This window comes from Schistocerca nitens, chromosome 3 (genome assembly GCF_023898315.1).
Source record: "Schistocerca nitens isolate TAMUIC-IGC-003100 chromosome 3, iqSchNite1.1, whole genome shotgun sequence".
Taxonomy (NCBI): Eukaryota; Metazoa; Arthropoda; class Insecta; order Orthoptera; family Acrididae; genus Schistocerca; species Schistocerca nitens.
Genome location: NC_064616.1, coordinates 286,349,082 through 286,375,215, shown reverse-complemented (window position 1 = coordinate 286,375,215; position 26,134 = coordinate 286,349,082).

Below are 26,134 nucleotides of genomic sequence, written 5' to 3'. Positions count from 1 at the left end.
AAGAAAAAATTCACAAGCCACAAATACAAGTTAGACACATAGTAAATTTCGAAAAAGCCAATACTAACATGTTTGCTAGACGTATGTTAAAATTGCTGTTGGAAAACTTAGAAGTATGAGAAGACAGAACCATTAAAACACTTTACAGCTAATACAACACATAAAAATTCCAGAAACAGTTACACTTTTACATTATAGAAAAGGGGCGCGTAGTGGCCGCGCGGTTAGTCCTCTCTCGGGGCCGGCCGAAGTGGCCGTGCGGTTAAAGGCGCTGCAGTCTGGAACCGCAGGACCGCTACGGTCGCAGGTTCGAATCCTGCCTCGGGCATGGATGTTTGTGATGTCCTTAGGTTAGTTAGGTTTAACTAGTTCTAAGTTCTAGGGGACTAATGACCTCAGCAGTTGAGTCCCATAGTGCTCAGAGCCATTTGAACCATTTGAACCTCTCTCGGGCATGGGTGTGTGTGATGTTCTTAGCATAAGTTTGCTTAAGTTAGTTTACGTAGTGTGTAAGTCTAGGTACAGATGAGCTCAGCAGTTCGGTCTCTTAATAATTCACACACATTTGAACATTACAGAAAAAATCTGAAAACATACGGCCAACTAACTGATTATAAGAGACCAAAGCTTAATCCAGTGCAAAAAGAAATTTTATTTGCAAGGAAATGAGTTACCAGTGGCTTCTTCAGTTTCAGGTGCCTCAGGAAATATTTTTATAAACGATTCTGAACAGATGAAGAATTGTTAGGTTATCTGATGATGTATTGTTGAGGGGCTGAGGTATACAGTTTACGTCACAGATGAAGTAGTGTTCACTAAGAATATCTACGGAATGGCCTTACTGTAGTGCAAATATTGCCAACATTGATGTTGGATTGTTACGTGAGCCTTGTGTACTGTTTCTTGTTGTGCTAAGAGCTAAGCTACAAAATTAGATTGATGCATCCTTGTTTCTTTTCAATATAGAAGTACCACAAAGATCTAATTATTGATCAAAACCACAGAGAGAGTCACATACTTTGACACTTCGAGAAACAGCCTTGAAATCTGTCTATGATATTTGAATTAGCTGCAAACATTTTTTTAAATTCTGATGGAGGAGATATATATCCATATACGCTAATAATAATATCACATATGCTTAGTAACTTCTCGCTTCATAATTATGAACTCAACAACCCAGTGCCAGCAATTCCCTCTCATTTCTACAAAGTCTAATTTGTTCGTCTATAGAAAATTCTGTGCAACATGTATTTCCTATTGAGACGATTGATCGAAAAACTTCTGAACTACATCACAGCACTTTTACGAGACTCAGTGGCTGTGAGTGTTCTGTCTGTGTACTGTAAGTCCTGTCGCGCTGTAAGTCAACTGAGATATCTGCCAATAGTCGTCCTCTGAACAGTGTACCAAGAGCATGTACTATGACCATTTAAAACACAGTTATCTGGAGACTGAGCTCTCTGCATTATCGAATTGCAGCTTCTTTTCCACTGTTCACTATGTGTCATTGCTTAGATAAAATTCGTCACTTTCACATATTATAAAGCCATTTTGCAATGGGCCTGTTGTCATAGAGACTTGAGAATACTTTAGTCTGGTACAAAACCCGAAAACTCGCTTTTCGTATACTTGCATTTATCTCTTCAAAGTTTTACATCCAAATAAAGATTTGCACATATTAGCGACCGATCTCTTGGATATTCTAATTAGACTGCATTTGACCATCAGTTTTACGTAATATGTTACTCATGTGGATTAGGTAGCAGCAAGCCTCAACTGTCGTACTATGCATTTTTGCAAGCCCCAATTTGTTCTGAGAAAAATATGCGGGTTTTTTTTTCTTGATTCAGTGATGTATTAGAGATGGGAAAGGTATTGACTCTCTAAGTACTTTTGCAAGCCCCATTTTTTCAGGATTTTTGAGATGGTGAAATAATAGATACCATCACTGTGCATGTGCAGCCACTTTTGCTGCTGATTCAGTAAGAATGTTCAGAATTAGTCTGAAGATTGGGAAATATTCAGGATAGAACGATGATCATAAAAGTGAAAGCTTGTAAGGTACTCCTTATTTTCAGATAAGAGCACATTTTACTTCATCCCAGTTTTGCTGTTTCACATACATGAAGTGCATGTATCAGCGCTGCAGTACGTACGTACGTACGTACGAAGTAAGGAGTGATCAGTAGGCTCCCACGCTGGCTAGCAGAGGCGGTTGGACATCTGGTGTTTTCAGAGGCAGTGGGATGAGGTGCCGATGCAGAAATAGCTCGGGACGTCAGCAGAGAGATACATAGCAAAAGTACACTTGTTCTGGAGCGAATCAATGATTGTTACTAACAAATATTTGCTAGCAAAAGTTGACATTTGCCACTCAGACACTAGGAGCAGTCTATGGGTCATAAATACTATCTTTCAGAAATTTTACAATTCCAAGAAACGTTGATATTAATAAATAAATGAACGGCTTTGACATAACCGAAGATGAGTAAATTGCACCGATTATAAACTCAAGCTACATACTGTGCGCCACAGTCGGCAGTCGTCGATAGGATGCCTTCCGATCTAGTCATGTGGTAGCCCATGCTCTCACACTGTTAGCAGCTTAACCAGTGTGAACAGGTTCATTTTATGGTGTTTCTTAAATAAACGCACCATAAAGACATCCAGTGTAAAAATTATTTGCACAAAAATCTCCTTCCCGCCTCATTACGTAAAACAAGGACAGAATTCTTGCACTTTCAGAATCCGACGGCGCTGCTACAGCTCAGCAAGAGGACATGAAACTACGAGAGCACCTCCACATAGGAGATAGGATGAATTCCTACGCGGCGGCCAGCTAAGTCAGTTCAAGGACGGACTGGCTCAGTTATTGTAAAATTCGGGTGGGAAAGCGTGGCCAGTTATACTGTACGATCCTTATACCACCGTCTAAGAACTCACTGGCTACACTAATACGTGTCTGGAGGTTTAGTACGAGTGGAGAGTTCTTGCAAGCAGACACTTGTGGTGAAATATTTGATGCTGAACCGTCACAGTTATCGTTTCAACACATTCTCCTGACACACGAGAAACTCTCCAAAAATTGTGATTCTATTATATATATTTCCAATAATTTTATGCTTTTTCGCGCACTGTAAGTAAGACATGCTTCTTTCTCATTCAGGTTGCAGAATACTCATTGACTTAGGTCTATGTAATACCCAAACGAGCAGTGACTGAAGAACTGCAGCATCAAAATACCCAAAAATTCCACGTGTGCAGTAACCCTCTATAAAAATTGATAGTCTTAAATCATTCAGCAACTGATTCTTCTGCTAATGCAGATCATTCACAAAGCCTCTTCTCTTTTTACCTGTTATACATGTTTCTTGCCGTATCCATGAATGCAACTATGTTGTGTTTCATGAGGTGTGCTTTTCATCATTCAGTATTTTAGAATCTGTAAGCAGCAGCTACTGTCAAAAAACTACAATCGATCGATTGTTGAGCAACGGAGAATGCGCAGCAGGTGAAGCTCTGCAACAAATGCTTACCGATCGACGAACAAAAAGTCTCTTTGAAAGCTTTCAATCGTTGTCGACTTTGAAACTTTATTGTATTACCGAACCAGCATCGAAATGTCTTAAATTAGATGATCTTGAATGAGTAGCTCTTGAGTCTACATTTGGAAATGTTATACATACTGGTGCGACAGATAACAGTCTCGAGTTTAAGGAGCGTATACATTTCTTGGATGTGTGTTTTCACATTTTTGAGAACCAAGATTGCACACTTAGCCAACCAATGAAGATAAATAGTATACCAGTCTGCTACGTTTTCCTGTCCATGTCAGGCCAGGAAAAGCAGATATATCTCAATACCAAGAATGCAAGCAGAATGCCACCCGAACGTAGTTATGGTTGGTGATCAGTTAATGTTAGTGGTAATTTGTTAAACAAACTTGAGATTCTTCTGATCAGAAATTCTAGTTAGACGTTAAAGGAAATAATTCAATCACATGTTAAATTAATAAAAAAAGACTTTTATGTAAGACTGCATGCGAAGTTAGTCAAAGCTATAATACGGAAACATGCTTGCTTCAAGCGGTTGGTTTTTACAGAATTGTATCCTGTAAATCAGGATGCAGACTGCAAGCCTAAATGTTGGCCATACTAACACAAATTAAATTTTGCAAATATACTGTTTCCTGCAGAGCTCAAACATGTCCACGTTTTCGAAAAACCTCTACGGTATCCAAGATTCAGATTATGAATAGGTAACTTGCGAGACAAGATGACATGCTGAAACTTCTCTCACCCTTTTTGTACCATAATAGTCTGTACATAGTAATCACGATCTCAGTGAACTTTGTAAAAGTACATTTAATAACAGTCTAGCTACAGCAAGCACTAAATTCAATAAAACAATGAACGACGCAATAATGAAATTTGTCTTGGCACCACATTTTCAGAAACTTTTGTTACATAGTGTATTTAATGGAGTTATCAATATTCTTACTGGCGAGTCTAATGGCATCAGTATTAGCTAGATGTTTTGAAGAGCGAGTGAGTAATTTAGTCGTAATAAAATGGGTGTGACCTACACTTTGTCACTTTCTAAGCTACAAAGCTGTGAATGCCGATAATATCACTTCAGGTATGCTGCTACCATAACGTGAAAAGGGAACAAAACTACATAACATTAAAGGAACTGGCGATGACAAAGCCAGTCTGATGACAGCTTTAACAATGGAGTTCGTGTCAGATTGTGAAATGAATGTCCCAGTCTCATCGCCATTCATTACAGTTAGCGATTTCGTCGGCTTCGGAGTGTCTATCGATAAATTTCGTTTTTATCGTAGGAGAAACTTATAAATCGTTTGCCTATTCTACTGTACGTTAGTGCACGTATCCAGTGCTGTTCTCCGCGCGAGACGGATAGGAGCCCATAAAAGTTGTTCAGATGTGTTACAATCGCTGGCTTTCGATTGAAATTGCAGATGCTTGAATTTTATGACAATGACGTGAACTTTCTTTTGTGCTTGGCATCGCAAGGTCGAAGGAGAGGGATTATACTGCCTACATCTACATCTAAATGATTACTATGGAGTTCACAATTAAGTGTCTGGCAGATGATTCATCCAACTACTTTCAAGCTATTTCTCTACTGTTCTACTCTCGAACAGCGCCCGGGAAAAACGAACACTTAAATCTTTCTGTGCGAGCTCTGATTTATCTTATTTTATAATGATGATCATTTCTCCTTATGTACGTGGGAGCCAACGAAATATTTTCACGCGCTGGGGAGAAAACTGTTGTTTGAAATTTCATGAGAAGATCCTGTCGCAACGAGAAAAGCCTTTGTTTTAATGAATGCCACCCAAATTCACGAATAATATCCTGGCGCTCACTCCACTGTTTCGCGACAGTACAAAACGAGCTCCCCTTGAACTTTTTCGATGACCGTCGTCGATCCTATGTGATGCGAATCCCACATTGCACAGTAATACTCCAAGAGGAGGTACAAACGTAATCTCTTCAGTAGATCTGTTGCACTTTCTCAGTGTTCTGCCAATAAATCGTAGTCTTTGCTCTGCTTTACCCACAACGTTATCTATGTGATCGTTCCAGCTTAAGTTATTCGTAACTGTAATCCCTATGTAATTAAGTGAACTTACATTGTGTGATTTATCGTGTGACCGAAATTTAGAGCATTCCTTTTAGTACTCATGTGGATGGCTTCACACGTTTCATTATTTAGCATCAATTTCCACTTTTCTCACCAGATCAGACCAGAAACAGCTGAGGGCCTATAACACCTCCCTGGGGAACGCCAGATGTGACTTCTGTACTTCTCGATGACTTTCCGTCAGTTACTACGAACTGCGACCGTTCTGAATGGAAATCACGAATCCAGTGGCACAACTGAGACGATACACCATAGGCACACAATGGGATTAGAAGTCACTTGTGAAGAACGGTATCAAAAGCTTTCTGGAAATCTACAAATGTGGAATTAATTTGAGATCCGCTGTCAATAGAAGTCATTACTTCGAGACAATAAAGATCTAGTTGTGTTTCACAAGAACGATATTTCTGAATAGTGTTGACTGTTTGACAATAAATCGTTTTCTTCGAGGTAACTCATAACGTTCTCACATACTATATGTTCCAAACTCCGGCTGCAGATCGAAGTTAGCGATAAGGGTCAGTAACTCAGCGGATTACTTCTATTTCGTTTCTGCAGTATTGATGTGACTTGTGTAATTTTCCAGTCTCTAGTTAGGGATCTTTCGACGAGCGATCACTTTAATATGATTGCTGAATATGTAGCTGTTATATCATTATTCTCTGAGAGGGACGTCACTGCTATACAATCATAACCGGAGACCATACATTTATTAAGTGATTTAAGCTGCTTTGTTACATCAAAGATATCTACTTCAAAGTTACTCATTTTGACAGTTGTTCTTGGTTCTAATTCTGGAATATTTACTTCGTCTGCGTCGGTGAAGGAATTTCGCAAAACCATATTTAGTAACTCTCCTTTAGTGGTACTGTCTTCAGTAACATCACCATTTTTATCGCACAGTGAAGGTACTGATTGTATCTTTCTGCTGGTGTACTTTACATACGAGCAGAATCTTTTCGGATTTTTTGCCAGACTTCAAGAAAGAGATTTGATATGGAAAGTATTAAAAGCATCTCATATTGAAGCTCACACTACATTCGAGCTTCTGTAAAACTTCGCCAAACTTGAGGGTTTGGCATGCTTTCTTCGTAGCTTCTGCAACAGTATTCTGACCTGTTTTGCGTACCTACCTTCCATGTAGGCCTATCTAGTCGGAAAAAATGCATATCTCAGTTTTCTCGTTCAGTTTTGGCCGACCTGAAAGTGTGAATGGGGCGCTTTGAGTCCTGGCTGCAGCTCCTTCTAACGTGTTGGGAGGCTTAATAGTTTTATTGGAGGGTTTTGCGAAGAAATTCGTTCTTCCCGTTCGCAAGAAGAATTTCTTGATACACAATTAGGAACGTACGTATATTATTGTACATATTTAAGATTAGAACCTGGGGAAAATTACAGAATTTAAGACTCTCTGCTGAAGAATATATTGAATTTAGGAAAAGGTGCATTACTGCTCTTGTTAAGTTACACAGTGAAATTCAAGCAAGCGTTCCGACAATATTAAATTTTTGAGAAATACACCAGTGCCGTCAGTTTAAAATTCTTTGCGAGTAGTCCAAGAATCACTTGTACTAATAATGAAAAAGCTGTAAGTCCATAGCGAAACGACCTCAAAAGGAAAATTTGAGTGGTAAAATTTGGTATTTGTTAAATGGAAATAAACCTCTGAGAACCTGCGTCTCTTACATGCGGTAGCGAACTATAAACATGCTTCAGCCGATAATTAGTTTGAGTGTTCATAGCATATAGCAACTTCGTTACTAGTTTTGCCAATGGCAAATGCAGAGTTCGGAAGTATTTTCAGTACCATGAACATTGGGAAAAACAAACTATAGAGTGTCATCGTAAGTTTTAAACTTAAAAAATACAATAAAAACAGAGCTTAGTTGGAAGGGAAAATGTTTCCAAATTTAAAAATTTCCATTGAGTGTATCAAGCAAAGTATGTAGTCATATAACGGTGACAGAACTGATATTCTGCCAAAAACTTCAGCTGTATCATCGACAGCTGCAGACATTTCGAGCAGGACTGCAGGCGCATCTTCTATATCTACATCTACATCTACATTTATACTCAGCAAGCCACCCAACGGTGTGTGGCGGAGGGCACTTTACGTGCCACTGTCATTACCTCCCTTTCCTGTTCCAGTCGCGTATGGTTCGCGGGAAGAACGACTGTCTGAAAGCCTCCGTGCGCGCTCTAATCTCTCTAATTTTACATTCATGATCTCCTCGGGAGGTATAAGTAGGGGGAAGCAATATATTCGATACCTCATCCAGAAACGCAACCTCTCGAAACCTGGCGAGCAAGCTACACCGCGATGCAGAGCGCCTCTCTTGCAGTGTGCCACTTGAGTTTGTTAAACATCTCCGTAACGCTATCACGGTTACCAAATAACCCTGTGACGAAACGCGCCGCTCTTCTTTGGATCTTCTCTATCTCCTCCGTCAACCCGATCTGGTACGGATCCCACACTGATGAGCAATACTCAAGTATAGGTCGAACGAGTGTTTTGTAAGCCACCTCCTTTGTTGGTGGACTACATTTTCTAAGCACTCTCCCAATGAATCTCAACCTGGTACCCGCCTTACCAACAATTAATTTTATATGATCTTCATTTTAGTCGATCACATAATTTCAAATTGAACTAGATGGTCCAACAGAGATCTTTATTTTGAAAATGCAGTCAACAATTCGGTGCTTCCTGCAATATTAAAAATGTAAATAAAATCACTAATAACGTTTAATTGTATGCCTTAATAACAACTATGAATTAAAGGATCACTCTTCCGAAATCCGTAATTTTTTCCTCACTGCGACGCATAATTTTGAAATTTGGCTCAAAGGTGCATAGAGCCTTTCTCTGTAATGGTGCCAGTGTGTGGCACGCTGCGGCGTCACCGTCGGGCTCGAGACACTTCAAACAGCAAGGTGTCCACACATGTGAAAAACGGCCACAGCTCAAAAATTTAAGTGAACTGTAAGGTGAGTTAAAAGCAAATTTCAACACAATTCTGCCCAACGGCATCATGGACGTATCACGATGGGAGGTCGTCACACCCCAACTTACCCACATTTCACACTTTCATTTGACGGCTCTGCGATGGAAGTCAGAACCGAAGTATTCAGCGTTGAAATAGCACAGTGTTCTTATGAACAGCCGAGGAAAACATTTCAGACACACCACCACTCAAAATCAACCCGAAAAAGCCACAGTGAGTGGCATTAAGGTCGTCAATGAAACCACCTCTTTCCTTGAGACAGATTACGACACATTTCACGGTCGAAAACGATAGTTTGCAGTACGATGAGGAACAAGAAGGCAATTTTTGATACTGGTGACATCTCCCTGACGCTTTAACCCTTCTCTAAGGATATCGTTGGCTAGCAACTCCATTGAACGTGATGTTACCCGTTTGGAGTGCAGTGCGACCGCAAATTCTGCTCTGGTGTACAGGGTGGAACTACTAGGGACCTTTCAAAATCCGAAGTAGCAAAGAGTTCTTATGTTTCTTTCAGTTCTCCTGTTTCACGCCTTCCTGTGGCGCAGTGCACCATTGACAAATGTGTTAATGAAATGCCAAAGGCTCCCTTTAAGTCCCCTAGTTTGGCAATAACCTCAGTGCCCTCGCCCTACCCCCACCCCCCACACACACATATTGATTGAGAATTTCGGAAGTGTGCGTTTACAGAGAAAACCTTCGAAGCAGTGCTAGGTTCCTACAGGACGGCACCGGCCTAGAAAGGTGTATCAGGTGGTTGCCTACCTGCAGGTGCCTGCTTTGAAAGTTTTCTCTGTAAAGGAACATTTTTAAAATTCTCAGTAAATGTGGGGGGGGGGGGGTTGGGGGATGCCACCGAGGTTATTACTATACTGGGAATCTTAGAGGGATCATTTGTCGTTTTATTCATTCATGTGACAACGATGCACCCCTCCAAGATCACACCACAAGAGAGCGTGAAATAGGATCATTGAAAAGGCATGAGAACACTTTGCTGCTTCGGATCACATCCAGATTTCGTTGAATAATTTTGGAAGGTGTCTAGTGGTTCCACCATATACAGCAGAGCAAATCTCTCGGTCGCACTGCACTCCAGAGGGTGAGATCAGGTTCAGTGGGATTGTCAGCCTACGATGTCCTTAGTGAAGGGTTGAAGAGTCAGGAAAATGTCAGCAGTATCGAAGATTGTCAAGAACGTCTTTCTGCTGCTCATCACACTCTAAACTATCGTTTTTGACTGGGAAATGTGTCGGAATCAACGTCCCATAGAAAGGGATGGTTTCATGGACGACTTTTTGCCGCACCTTGAGACCTTTTGAGTCGATTATGAGCAGCGTTTTCCCTGCTGCTCATAAGAACACTGCATGATTTCAACGCTGACCATCACGGTTCTGACCTCTATCGCAGAGCCGTCAAACGAAGGTGTGAAATATGGGTAAGAGGGGCTGTGATTACCTTACTATCGTGACACGTCATCAGTGGCATTGGGCAGATTTGTGTGGAAATTTGATGCAAATGTGACATCATTAATCTACTGCACACTTCAGATGAACATCAGAGCTTTGGCCTTCTCAGTAGCACAACATCGAGGGGCAGTGAGGATGACTAGACGTAGCCTACCTTTGAGAATGCTGAGTTATCATATTAGGAACACAACATCGAGGGAAAATGAGGGTGACTAGAGATTTGTGATTAGTAAAAAGTTCATTACTTTTGAATACATTATGGGAGTGGCAGTGATCAATGTGTTATAAATATTTACTATTAAAAACAGTCTTGATCACGATTTATTTATCAAGGTGACCGGTTTCGACCACCACTGTGGTTATCTTCAGACCTACAAGTTGTATACAAAGCTTTAAGTACAGGGCTACATACATTAAAGAAAATACATAAAGTTATAAAGCTGTAAAATGATGAATTACCATTGAGTAGGAACCTCTTTCTGTTGCAGAATCACTACTGGAGAAACCAATGCACGTCTTACTATATATAATGGAGGCTCCGCCCACTTCTGATGGCATGATGTCATTACTAACCATTGAGTTGTAAGTCGAATAACAATGTAAAATTTCTTAGTTAAAAGAACATTGTCATGAATTAAAACTAAATACACACTAAACTTAGCTTATTAAACAGCTATTGTGCATGAAGAAGCGTTAAAAATATTTAAATATATAGGATAAATGAACTTCGGTTTGGCAGTACATGGGTTGCCCTCTCAAGGCCTTTACAACAACTTCAGTGGAAAGAAGCCTGCTGCCTCATCTTTGGAACGGCGTCCAACTTCATCATGGCAACCAGTGGTTCAAAATGGTTCACTAACAGGCCTTCAGAGGGCAACCCATGTACTGCCAAACCGAAGTTCATTTATCCTATATATTTAAATATTTTTGACGCTTCTTCATGCACAATAGCTGTTTAATAAGCTAAGTTTAGTGTGTATTTATTTTTAATTCATGACAATGTTCTTTTAACTACGAAATTTTACATTGTTATTCGACTTACAACTCATTGGTTAGTAATGACATCATGCCATCAGAAGTGGGCGGAGCCTCCATTATATATAGTAAGACGTGCACTGGTTTCTCCAGTAGTGATTCTGCAACATAAAGAGGTTCCTACTCAATGGTAATTCATCGTTTTATAGCTTTATAACTTTATGTATTTTCTTTAATGTATGTAGCCCTGTAGTTAAAGCTTTGTATACAACATGTAGGTCTGAAGACGACCACAGTAGTGGTCGAAACCGGTCACCTTGATAAACAAATCGTGATCAAGACTGTTTTTGATAGTAAATATGTAAGAAGTTGAATTTACGCTCTGCAGAAGAAGCTATGCAATTTTTGGACGCCAAAAATAGTTAATAAAACGACTGCTCTATGTGGCTATATTTGAACTAAGCAGAATTAAACTTTTTGAAGCGTATGCTGCAAGATGTTCTGTGCCATCTGGGTTTTTATCAGATATCCATTTCTCAGGAAGCTTAGAAGTTTAGATATTTCTGATGCCTGGTTGATAAATTATCCACAGTAATATCCAGTAAATGTGTGAAGATGGCCTTGTAATCCGGAAATCGGTTAACACAATAAAAGTAACGCTGTAGAACAAAAGCAAACTAGCGCTTTTCATTTATCAAATGGCTCTAAGCACTATGGGACTTAACATCTGAGGTTATCAGTCCCCTAGACTTAGAATTACTTAAACCTAACTAACCTAAGGACATCACACACATCCATGCCCGAGGCAGGATTCGAACCTGCGACCGTAGCAGCAGCGCGGTTCCGGACTGAAGCGCCTAGAACCACTCGGCCACAACGCCCGGCTTTTTCATTTATCACAATAATTGACTTCACCCAGAAAGGGTTGCAATTCCTTAAAATTAATGGGCGGGAGATTCTGATGATGGCTTCGACATTCTTCGCCACCAGACGTAAGATTTCCTTTCTATTGATGTGCCCCAGGTAGTCTACCTCTGGTTTAAAGGATCAGAGTTTTCATAAGCTGTAGTGTAGGACAGTGCTTTGGAAGGTACGGAAGAGAAGGTGAAGATGGCGCAGATGTGCGTCTGTCGTAGGGACGAGAATGTCATCCAGGAAGTTAGCGCAGCATGGTACATCAAGGTTAACGTGTTACAGACGACGCTGAAAGGTTCTAAGGGCGACAGCGACGCCGAAAGGGAGCCGATTGGAACGACAGAGGCCAAGTTCTCAGGAACTGCTGGAAAAACTTGGACGGTAGCGAAAAAAAAAAAGAAAAAAAAACAAAGAAACAGAGTGGGCGATGGTTTTTAATACAATGTGTGCTGCATTTGTGGCGCAGCTGACCTCGGGGTTGAAGAGATTTGAAAACTACCCACATAAGCAGTCAATATCGTCGAAGAGAAGTCACGTTTACTGAAATGTCAAGCTCAAAGCTATGTACATGAGATGCTACGAGACATTGTGATCAAAGTTTGAAGAGACTACGATATAGGTTAATTTCCTATCGATTTTCTATCAATCGCTTCTGTGGCGGAATTGTCGTGGCTATCCAGGCAGACACAAGAAATTAAAAAGGAAAAAAGAGGACAAATGTCAGAAAATACACTCCTGGAAATGGAAAAAAGAACACATTGACACCGGTGTGTCAGACCCACCATACTTGCTCCGGACACTGCGAGAGGGCTGTACAAGCAATGATCACACGCACGGCACAGCAGACACACCAGGAACCGCGGTGTTGGCCGTCGAATGGCGCTAGCTGCGCAGCATTTGTGCACCGCCGCCGTCAGTGTCAGCCAGTTTGCCGTGGCATACGGAGCTCCATCGCAGTCTTTAACACTGGTAGCATGCCGCGACAGCGTGGACGTGAACCGTATGTGCAGTTGACGGACTTTGAGCGAGGGCGTATAGTGGGCATGCGGGAGGCCGGGTGGACGTACCGCCGAATTGCTCAACACGTGGGGCGTGAGGTCTCCACAGTACATCGATGTTGTCGCCAGTGGTCGGCGGAAGGTGCACGTGCCCGTCGACCTGGGACCGGACCGCAGCGACGCACGGATGCACGCCAAGACCGTAGGATCCTACGCAGTGCCGTAGGGGACCGCACCGCCACTTCCCAGCAAATTAGGGACACTGTTGCTCCTGGGGTATCGGCGAGGACCATTCGCAACCGTCTCCATGAAGCTGGGCTACGGTCCCGCACACCGTTAGGCCGTCTTCCGCTCACGCCCCAACATCGTGCAGCCCGCCTCCAGTGGTGTCGCGACAGGCGTGAATGGAGGGACGAATGGAGACGTGTCGTCTTCAGCGATGAGAGTCGCTTCTGCCTTCGTGCCAATGATGGTCGTATGCGTGTTTGGCGCCGTGCAGGTGAGCGCCACAATCAGGACTGCATACGACCGAGGCACACAGGGCCAACACCCGGCATCATGGTGTGGGGAGCGATCTCCTACACTGGCCGTACACCACTGGTGATCGTCGAGGGGACACTGAATAGTGCACGGTACATCCAAACCGTCATCGAACCCATCGTTCTACCATTCCTAGACCGGCAAGGGAACTTGCTGTTCCAACAGGACAATGCACGTCCGCATGTATCCCGTGCCACCCAACGTGCTCTAGAAGGTGTAAGTCAACTACCCTGGCCAGCAAGATCTCCGGATCTGTCCCCCATTGAGCATGTTTGGGACTGGATGAAGCGTCGTCTCACGCGGTCTGCACGTCCAGCACGAACGCTGGTCCAACTGAGGCGCCAGGTGGAAATGGCATGGCAAGCCGTTCCACAGGACTACATCCAGCATCTCTACGATCGTCTCCATGGGAGAATAGCAGCCTGCATTGCTGCGAAAGGTGGATATACACTGTACTAGTGCCGACATTGTGCATGCTCTGTTGCCTGTGTCTATGTGCCTGTGGTTCTGTCAGTGTGATCATGTGATGTATCTGACCCCAGGAATGTGTCAATAAAGTTTCCCCTTCCTGGGACAATGAATTCACGGTGTTCTTATTTCAATTTCCAGGAGTGTAGGTCGTTAGAGGAGAAGAGAAGGGAGGACAAGACAAATTACCTAAGAAAATAAGAAATGAAGACGTGAACTCTTGTATGAATTTCATGAGAGTGTCTCACGATAATTGTTTATTTACTGTAATTAATTACCCCAAAAATTTGAAACAAGCTTACTCAACTTAAAATATCAATTTCAATTGTGGGATGCTCCTAAGTGACACAAAGAATTCTCGTTTATCATAAGTAAGAAGAATCAAGTAGCTAGAGGAACATATTGTGATTATTTAGCACAATTTACATACCTATCAGTGACGAGTAGTTTATCATCTCAGCAAAACGAGAAAACGGAGCAATATTTTTAATCGTCTCTTTTTTTTTTTTTTTTTTTTTAACTCCGTCTACAGGCCGCAAGCGACCCATCGGGACCATCCGACCGCCGTATCATCCTCAGGTGAGGATGCGGATAGGAGGGGCATGGGGTCAGCACACCGCTCTCCCGGTCGTTAAGACGGTTTTCTTTGACCGGAGCCGCTACTATTCGGTCGAGTAGCTCCTCAATTGGCATCACGAGGCTGAGTGCACCCCGAAAAATGGCAACAGCACGTGGCGGCGGGATGGTGACCCATCCAAGCGCCGGCCACGCCCGACAGCGCTTAACTTCGGTGATCTCACGGGAACCGGTGTATCCACTGTGGCAAGGCCGTTGCCCTTTAATCGTCTCTTAAGAAAAAAAATATTTTCCTTCTTCATGCAATTCGCATTTCTCTACAAGTGACGGTTAGCGATCATAGAACTACTTTTTCAGAATTCCTGCCACAATTATTTCACAACTAATTCTTAAAGAGCGTAAAGCACTATATGACGTCCCAAACGAACTTCAAAAGCTATACTATTTCCTACACTGTCTCTATATTCATTCAGTGTTATGTCCCACAATTCAGAATGTGACTCAAGTAGTTGAATCAATAGGTGTGTTTTTCCCCTTATCCCACACAAAACCATGGCGTCGGTTTTAAAACTTATAAAATACACTGCATGACAAAATGTGAAGCACCCAGATGGGGAGGAGGAAAAAAAATGAAACTTCACGGGTTTAGAGGGTATGGGATGCTATTTCAGTGATTACAAAATCGAATCAAATTTACAAGGAACTTGGTAGTATGAGCAAACTGATCAGAATGTTGCAGCACCTCTGGCATGGATACATCCACTGACTGGGTTTATTAAGGTGTCATAATGCTGCTGCATCCTCCCCTAAGGCGAACTGGTCCACAGTTGTTATAAATGGTCTTTTCTATCCTGGCCGCTGGCTCTGCGACGGAGTTGACGCCCGAAATGGACCCACACATGCTCTATTGGGGACAGATTTTGGGACCTTACTGGACATGGGAGTACCTGAACATCACGCGAACAGTTCAGAGACACGTGCCATGTGTGGAAGAGCACTGTCCAGTTCAAAAGTGGCACCACGATGCTGTCGCTCATGACGTAACACATGAGGACGCAAGATGTCCGTAATGCACTGTTGGGCCGTCAGAATGCCCTGTCACTACAGCCGTGAACTGAGATCATACCCAATGGCTCTACACACCACGACGCCAGAAGTAACACCACTGTGCGTTTCCAAAATATTGGAAGACTGGAACCTCTCTGCAAGTAGCCGCTATACTCGTCGACGATGGTCTTCCGAGGTAGTGCAGAACAGTGATTCATCTATGACCACAATGAAACGACGCTATTTATGAGTAGTCCATGCTTTCTCGTCTCGCAGCCGTTTGTGTTGTCCTGTTAACGGCAGCCTATGCATGGGGCGGTAATTCCCAGAGTGGCTACGGCTAGTCTTAAACCAATGGCGCGAGATGAACAGAATCTTGCAGGTACTGTATTACTCTTTCTCGGATAGCAGGCGCAAATGTGAAGGTGTTACGATGTTCTTTGTGCACATTACAGTGTTCATCCCTTGTGGTGGACAGACGTGGCGGACTGGAACCTTTACGACGGGTATGCCTGCTCTCTCTTTCCCAAATATTGGACCACTGTCACGTTCTAATGTGTCAAAAATGTGGATACGGCACGATTTCACCAACTAGATGAATGGAGACAAATAATGAGGCCCCTTTCAAATCCTGTTATGTACTGATAATGCTGTGTTACACGAGTAGGCGACATCTCCATGTCATTCACAATGATCATTGAACATCTCAACGTTGTTCATACCCGTTTTATATCTCACAAGGGCTGGTAAAAACGCTTAACACGAAAAACACTAATGCACTCTTGTGAACGTTCTGTCATAGAGACATGCAACTCTCCTCATTTACATGCCCGCCTATGGTGTGTACGTTTTCGTAGTTACATTGACATCCAACCACGACTTTAGTGTACTTTATATTTTTGTCAGGCTCTGTATATCAACTAACCGTTGGTTGATTGATAGGTCTACATACAGACTGAGCCTGATCCCGGAAGAATGTTGCCTACATCTACATGGTTACTCTGCAGTTCACACTTAAGTGCCTGGCACAGGGTTCATCGAACCATTTTCATACTACTTCTCTACCATTCCACTCTCAAATGGCGCATGGGAAAAAGGAACACCTAAATCTTTCCGTTCGAGCTCTGATTTCTCTTATTTTATTATGATGTTCATTTCTCCCTACGTAGGTGGGTGTCAACAAAATATTTTCGCATTCGGAAGAGAAAGTTGGTGATTGAAATTTCGTAAATAGATCTCGCCGCAAAGAAAACCGCCTTTGTTTCACTGACTGCCACCCCAACTCGCGTATCATATCAGTGACACTCTCACCCCTATTGCGCGATAACACGAAACGAGCTGCCCTTTTTTGCACTTTTTCTATGTCCTCCGTCAATCCTACCTGGTAAGGATCCCACACCGCGCAGCAATATTCCAGCAGAGGACGGACAAGTGTAAATGTCTTTGTTTCGCCTTCCCCACAATGTTATCTATGTGGTCTTTCCAATTTAAGTTGCTCGTAATTGTAATTCCTAGGTATTTAGTCGAATTGACAGCCCTTAGATTTGTTCCATTTATCGTATACCTAAAATTTATCGGATTTCTTTTACTACCCATGTGGATGACCTCGCACTTTTCTTTGTTTAATGACAATTGCCACTTTTTCGCACCATACAGAAATTCTCTCTAGGTCATTTTGTAGTTGGAATTGATTGTCTGATGATTTTACTAGACGGTAAATTACAGCGTCATCTGCAAACAATCCAAGGGGGCTGCTCAGATTATCACCTAGATCATTTATGTAAATCAGGAACAACAGAGGGACTATGTCACTACCTTACGGAACGCCAGATATCACTTCTGTTCTACTCGATGATTTACCGTCTATCACTACGAACTGAAACCCCTCTGAGAGTAAATCACGAATCCAGACACACAACTGAGACGATACTCCATATGCATGCAATTTGATGAATAGTCGCTTGTGAGGAACGGTATCAAAAGCCTTTCGGAAATCTAGGAATTTGGAATCGATCTGAAATCCCTTGTCAACATCGCTCATTACTTCATGGGAATAAACACTATGTCCACTGTGTGCAACTGTTTAGTTCTGTCACGGAATTAAGCTGTCTATCCTATAGAGAGCTCTGGGTGGTGTTTACACTCCTAGTCCTTTCAGAACGAGAGCTACACTGGCTAAGTCTGCTGAAAAAATTTACACTGTATGAGCTCCTCCAAAGATACAAAAAGAAAAGTGCTACACAGTACGTTTACCTATGACCACGCGTTTGCCATCTATGGGGGTCGATGAAAAATTTTCCATTCAATGGCCGTACTTTCCCCAATCGGGTAAAATCGCCGAGAACATCGAGGCAATCAGCCAGCCGACACATCACGTTGAAGATACCCGTTTGATAAAACTCAGTGACTTGCTGCATGAAGAAGTCTTTAACTGACTGCTGCACATCCTCGTCCGACAGGAATCGTAGACCCTTCAAGGTCTTGTTTAAGTGGCCAAAGGCGTGATACTCGCGCGGAGAGAGATCAGAACTGTAGGGTGGGTACTCGAGTATCTCCCAATTGAGTGAGGCTGGCCTCCCATATCGGCTTGCGTCTTCTGACCAGTCGTGGCAGCACGGAACTTGGCGTACTATTCCACAACGATGGCTTTCGCTTTACATACTGCCCCTTACATATTCTTCATTCTCCGATGGATTGGTGTTTCTCATTCAGCAGGAAAAAAAAGAATAACACCACATTGGTCCTGTTAGGAAGTATTTGGTGATAATGCATTACTGCATTACTGCATTTACTGCACGTACCTCAGAGAGACACAAATGCCGCAATTAATCCCTCACCTACATGTCGGTACTTATATACCCACACCATAGTCGCACTACATTACATACACGCTGCAGCAACATCCTCAAACGGTAACTTTTTGATATCCCTTCGAATTGCACCAGTGATGGGATGGAACCGACACCGACAGCCGGGCAGAATCCCGTAAGAGGGCGATGTTCACTACGCTAGAGCTAGTCTTACAGTTTTAATTATCATCTAGAAAAAATAAACTAAACTAATTATTTTATTGTATAAAATGAAGGTGGAGGAGGGAAGGAGAGGGAAGGAAATAATAATGTCAATTGCATCGGGACATCATGTGGAATCAGCAGCGATGAATGAAAATATGTGGTAGATTGGGACTCGAACCTGGGATCTTCTGCTTACTCGGCAACTGCATTAACCCCTACACCAACTGGACGCAGCCTTTATCGCAAATGCGTGGGCTATCTCGATATGCTCCTCGCCCGATTCACAATTCCACCTAGCCCCTCATATCTGCAGCCCCGTCCATGTCCTAAAAGCTCGCTAATTTTAGGTTCCTGCTGGACATCGAATGTAACTGAGCATCCGCACTAAAGGTTATGAATTCAGTGCCAGTAAAGACGAATCAGTTATATGAATGCGCGGTGTCTGTTCATGTCCGAAAGAACAGACACCAGGCATTCATATAATTATTTCATCATTTATTTGCTGGTACGTGTCTGCAAATGTGGTGTGTAATGAAATCCCTGTGCCAAAGTACCATAGCACATAACTAATGATGCAGCCCATTGAGGAGTACTGGGAAATAATTAGTGCTTTGTCTTTCAAGGGGAATAAATAAGCAACTAGAGTCGTAAAAATGCAGACAAAGCGATCTGAGTGAGGTGAGGCCCAATAGGTATTCAGCACTCCTAATATAGATGTAATGCAGTTACGATCTTAACCCACCAAGGTTACTAGGAAAACTACCGCAGTCTATGCATACTCAAGTAAACAGAATAACTATGTCATGGAGAAAGAAACACTTCTCAAAATTTAACCGCCAGCTTATCTGCTAAGGCTCTCGCCAGGGAAGTGCCTTTAATCGATCACAATATGCCACTCCCTGTTGGACAAGCGGCGTCTACATTTGCGCTCATCGGACCGACGCCAGCAGCCATTACAAAAACATTACTTCCCACTACATGCGCATGAATCGGCCAATTAATCACCTGAAGCTCATACTTCCTCAGATGATCTTCTGGAAGCTTCCATTTCCCCTCCTTCAGCCGTCGCACTCCACCAAACAAAAACGCCTCTCTGCTTTCCTATGAGAAGTTCTTTAGAGGTCACTAGTGAGCATCGTTTGACCACACACATTCCTTTACAGTAAAACGACGCCCTTTCTCTTTCTTCCACTCCCAACAATATTTCTCCAGGTACACTATTCTGAAATTGTTCTCTCTTCTCACAAGAGAGAAACCCCCTCCTTACTCTGTCCTTCCTACGGAGGTTCTGCGGCCGCTGCCATGTTCTGCTCTCTATCATGGCAGTAAATGTTTCTCCTACAGAACACGGTGAGACGCTTCCCACCCAGATACTCTTTAGCCGATAACAGCTTCTGAGGAATGTGAAGCCACTTGGCCCTCTCTGTCAGTGCCCAGTCATAATTAATGCCCAGACATGCAGTACTACAGAAATTCTGCTAGGCAGTTTGATTGTGCATTGTAAATATACAAATACAAATCTACAAAAATATTAAATGTATGCTGCCGAAGTCTTTCTGCCTTACAAGGCATTCTTCCTGCACGCCATATTTGAATGGAAATGGTAGATACTCTAATAACTGGAACAATGGAAAGCACCCTATGCCATGCCCTTCACAGTTGTTTGTAGAGTTGATTGCTGTACACTTACACCATATCAGCATGAGCTGTTGCTGTATTATTCCTAGAGTTATGCTTTACCAGAAACTACGGTTCAGTAGTTTTGGTACAGTACATAAATGAGGTAGTAAATGTTAGGTTTACCGATAGTGTTGGTAGCTTTGGTAGTAAAGGACACATTAATGAAAATGTGAGAGAGAAACTGGGAGCTGACGACATCTATTTCCTTTCTGTTTATTTGGTTGTTTCTTTCCTTTTCCACATAATTAGAATAGCACATCAGTCCATTGTGTATTTTGCATCCCTACAAAATATAAATTGTATTTTACAAGTAATAAAAACTGGTTGAGCACATAATTTATGTGCTTTTATGCAACCGAAGCATTTAATTTTGGTATAAGTATCGTCTGTATGCACAAACATAAAAAATCTACATAATAATTGTTGTTTTGTTCTCAATAAAACATACTTCATCATGATCAAAGGCAAAAGTTTCCTGTTATTATTGGTAAGTTGCTAATGAATAACCGAAGCATGCTTAATATAAGCCCGACGAAGTATTGAAGTGATGTCTGACATGTTTTTGTTTTTAGTTTCTTTAACTTGACTTTTTTTAGAAATTGCGTTTTCCAGCAATATATGACAGATATGTGTTTTTTTTTATTTGTACTACAATGCCCCTCTGTTTCACAATACAAATCAACAATTTTCTTATAAACATTTAGAATTTCAATTTCTCTATAAATACTGTTTACTTTCAAGTAACAGACAGGTGGATAACTATGTAGAACAAAACTGTTCCTTAGGTGATGTGGCCATTTATACATCCTCACTCAGTTTCTACACGGTTCACCACTTCCGGTTTTTAGGGGAACCCACTAAGACACTGATCTCATATGCAGACAAAGCGATCTCAGTGAAGTAATGCTCAATAGGCACTCATCACTGCTAATGGAGACGTAGCGATGTGACGATCCTAACCTACCAAGGCCACTAGGAAAGCTACCGCAGTCTTTGCATACTGCAGTAAGCGGAATAACGATGTATAGAGAAACGACTTGACAAGCTCCTTGAGTCGAAAGCAACACTTCCTACTTGTTTTCGACAAAAAGAGAATGAGAAGTCGTGTCTTCGTGACATAGTTATTCTGTTTATTTGAGCGACGATTGCTAGTTATCTATGAATGCTTCTTTACAGGAGAACACTTGAGTCGAATTTCTGCTTCTGGCTAGCGAGCTAACAGAAATGTTCCATCTAGTACTGAGGTAATTGCAGCCCTAGGAGTTTGCGGACGGCTTATTGCCCCTATTGAATAGGCAGAGAATTCCAGGAAAGCCATGCGCATCATCTGCGCAGTGGCCAGCGCCCCAAAGAGTAGATCATCAGTGCAGTAATCACTGTCTGTACTTCATTAGGTGATGTGCGCACTCCAGTTCGGCTGATAGAGAACCAGTCACAGTAAGTATGTTCAGTTCCATTTGCTTGTCTACTGAGCTTCTGTTTCTCACCGCTAAACAGTATCAGCCTACTTTGTGTTCGTGTAAAAAGTAAGGGGGGGGGGGGGGTCGGGTCTGAAGTCAAACGTACTTTCTGTAAATCTAGAAATTACATAAGTCTTCTTTTTTAAAAATAAACAGGTTACAATATCCTGTTGTTATTCATTTTAGTAGTATCCCAATGGGAATGATAGGTTTGATGAGCTAAACAGAAGTGAAATAAAACCACAAAACGATACTTCGTTTTACGCAAATCCCCAGCCGCAGGTTGTCAACGACAGTGTCATTTTAATCATTTGTAGACGTGACAACTCCATTTCGGAGATAACATTAGGCAGCTACACGCATAAACACGCTATAAGGTATATACATCATGGACGTTTACATAAAAACCTGAATGCCTCAGTGCGCGCTGTAACTAGTCTGATCTTGTCTAGGTGGCCTTTGCACGAACGATACATTCCTAGATACTTACATAAAGCTTCTTCCTGAAACTTTGTAAGTAGACTTTCATAGAACAGTTTTCGTGTATCTTCAAGCGTCTGCCGGTTCAGTTTTCCAGTATCATGGTGACTCTCTACAGGGGATCAAACAAACATGTGGCTATTCGTGCTGCCCTTCATCGTATATGTTCAGTCTTCCCTGTTAGTCCTATTTGGTATGGGTCCCACACTCCTTAACAATAGTGTGGAATGGGTCGCACGAGTGTTTTGTAAGCAGTCCCCTTTGTACACTGATTGCGTTTTCCTAGTGTCCTATCAGTGAAATGAAGGTTGCCATCCGATTTACCCATAGTGGATCCTATGTGATCAACACGTTCCACTCAGTGATATTGTAGACATAGGATACAACGATTTCTCCACTTAACATACAATATGCTTTTTGTTCCTGTCAAATCTAGTTATATGGTACGACAGATTCTCAGATTAGATTAGATTAGTACATGTTCCATAGATCATGAATACGACACTTCGTAATGATGTGGAACGTGTCAGGTTAATAAGATATTACATTACACAAAATATTACATGACAATATTTTTAATTTTGTTGGGTGGGGGTGGGGAAATTACCCACTTACTACATCCAAACATTCATCTAATGAGTAGGAGGAGTTGCCACTCAGAAATTCTTTTAATTTCCTTTTAAATGCTATATGGATATCTGTCAGATTTTTGATGCTATTAGGTAAGTGACCAAAAACTTTTGTGGCAGCATAATTTACCCCTTTCTGAGCCAAAGTTAGATTTAACCTTGAGTAGTGAAGATCATCCTTTCTCCTAGTGTTGTAGCCGTGTACACTGCTATTACTTTTGAATTCGTTCGGACTGTTAATAACAAATTTCATAAGCAAATATATATATTGCCATAGTCGGTCTCAAGCCCGGTTGAAAAAGGAGGAGGGGGATGAGTAACACCTCGTAAAAAAACCTGGCCCGGGTGATAGTACCTCGTGAGGGCCCCTTGCCATGGACAAGGTGAAGACCTCAACGGCAGTGAAGGCGGAGATGAAGATCATCAGTACGGCGGAACTGGCGGAAGAGGCAACCTCGCTTTTTGGGATACTATAAAGGCTATCGTCCAAGGTTATTTGGACAAAGGGCACGACGGTTCCACAGGTTAGTGGCGGTAACCCTACAGCGTCTGTTCCACATGTTAGTGGCGGCTGATCTATACAACTCAGAAGTGGAACTCTGAGCTTAATCAGACTGAAATCTCAGTTTCAGTCACAAACCCAATCCAAACAAATCAACATGAATACAGCACCTTCAAAAACAAATTACCCCAGTGGGTCCAATCCCACGGTTGAAAAACCGCAAGTGGTCTATTCGGATTCTGGGGAGACCAGAGAAGTGTGCAAGGAGGTAAATCGGAGTACCTCAAAACCCCGTAATAACAAAATCAAACCAAAATCTAGAATTTGGCTAATGACATTTAATGTAAATTCTCTCTTAAAAGTGGGAAAACTAAAAAACATCCTGGACAAATCCAGAGAACGTAAAATCAAAATTATTGCATTTCAGGAATCACGATATACAGATGAAAATCCTTTTGATTCAGAAGGATACAGGATATATAAAGGAAAACCTGGAAAACGAGCCATGGCAAATTATCCACAATTTGGAACTGGATTTATAGTAGATACATCAATACTTGATTCAGTACTTTCAAATCTTACTCGGGTCGGCTCTCCACGATGACAATAAAATCAGCTAATAAGATATACACCCTATTCAATGGACATGCACCAACTAACATCACTAACAAAAACAAAGTAGAAGAAGTAGAACAATTCTGGAACCAATTAGATAATATTCTCCAAAAAAATCCCAAATAACCATGTCAAAATCCTTATGGGCGATTTCAGTGCACAAATCGGTAATGGAAAGAAATATCGATATTGGGTAGGTGAATGGTCAGGGCATACACAGACCAACCGGAATGGCATGCGACTCATTGAAATCTGCAAAAACCACGACCTATTTTTCAAATCAACATTTTTCAAGAAAAGAGCCTCGGAAACGAAAACTTGGATCTCACCTAATCCATTACTAGGTGAATATCAGTTGGATCATGTAATGATCTCCCGCATAAATACGGTAGAAATCATGAAACTTAAAGTCCTTAATGGACAAGACCTAGATTCCGACCATTACCCGACCAAATTCTCCCTAGATGTCATTCCAGAAAAAAGAAAATTCACTAATAAATGTCCACACAGTAAATATGATGTACAAAAGATGAATGGTAATGAACAATTTACAAAAGAAATACAAAGTTTAAAACCACAAAATTGGCAACAACTGCAAGGAGGACTTTTAAAAACAGCTGAAACTGTAGCACCGCAAACAAGAACACGTAAACACCCATGGTGGACAGCTGAGTGTGACCAACTGATAAATCTCAGACAACAGGCGTGGCAAAATTGGTTGTGCAACAAAAATCAAAAGACCCTGGAAGATCTCAAAGATACCAGGAAAACAGTCACAAAAGCAATACGAACAGTCCGTAAACAATACGAAGACAAAAAATTCAAGACATAGAAAATGATTTCAAGAGAAACAATTCCCGTCATTTCTACAGAGTATTCAAACAAAAATTAACAAAGTATTCTCCTCCATCACTCCAATTCAAAAATGAACATGGGGAAAGTGCCCATACCAACACCGAAAACTGTTAAATTCTTGAAAATTACTTTTCTAAATTACTGAATTGTGAAAAGCCTGCAGAAAAATTTGAGTTCCATCACGCACAATGAAACCCAGACTCGAAGCCACCAAGTTTACGGGAGATTAAAGATATAATACAGTCACTGAAAAATAACAAAGCATCAGGAGAAGACCAAATCATCGCAAGATTATGGAAAAATGCAGGAGAAAATCTTTTTGCAAAACCCAAAGAAATTATACATGAAATCTGGAAAACTGAAAAAAATCCCCACAGATTGGAAGACAGCAATCATACATCCTCTGTACAAAAAAGGAAGTAAAACAAACCCCAACAACTATCGTGGAATCTCTTTATTGTCAATAACATACAAAATTCTGTCTAAAGCCCTACTAAACCGAGCAGAACCTCAGCTGGATTCAAAACTAGGTGAATACCAAGGTGGATTCAGAAAAGGTCGATCATGCGTAGAACAAATCCTTAACTTGAAAAACTCAGTGAAATATTTGCATAGTACTTCAAACAAAAGCTATGTCATCACGTTTGTGGACTTTAAAAAAGCATATGACAGTATAGACCGAGAATTCCTTTTTGAAGTATTAGCAGAATTTGGACTAGAACAAAAGACAACAAACATCATGAAAGAAACACTCATGGAGACCAAATTCAAAGTAAAATTTATGGGAGAATTGAGCACAGAATTTGAAATAGACACAGGAGTACGACAAGGGGATGTACTGTCCCCAGTGCTCTTCAATTGTGCTCTTGAAAAAGTTATTAGAGAATTGAGAAAAGCACGTGCACCAGCACACATACTGGGACCAAGACGTAAGGGAATAGAATTAGACTGTTTAGCATTTGCTGATGACATGGCACTGATCGCACAAGACATTACCGATGCACAGAAACAGCTAGAATTATTACAAGAGCAGGCAGCAAAAATAGGATTACAAATTTCATGTGAGAAAACAAAATTTATGACTAACATCAAAGATGCATCTTCTGATCTCAAAATTGGTAATAACTACATCTCTCGAGTAAAAGAATTTAAATATTTAGGTGAATGGATTGCAGAGAATTGTAATGAAAAGAAATCTGTCAGATCAAGAGTCCAGAAAATGGAGTCGGCATTTCAATTAAC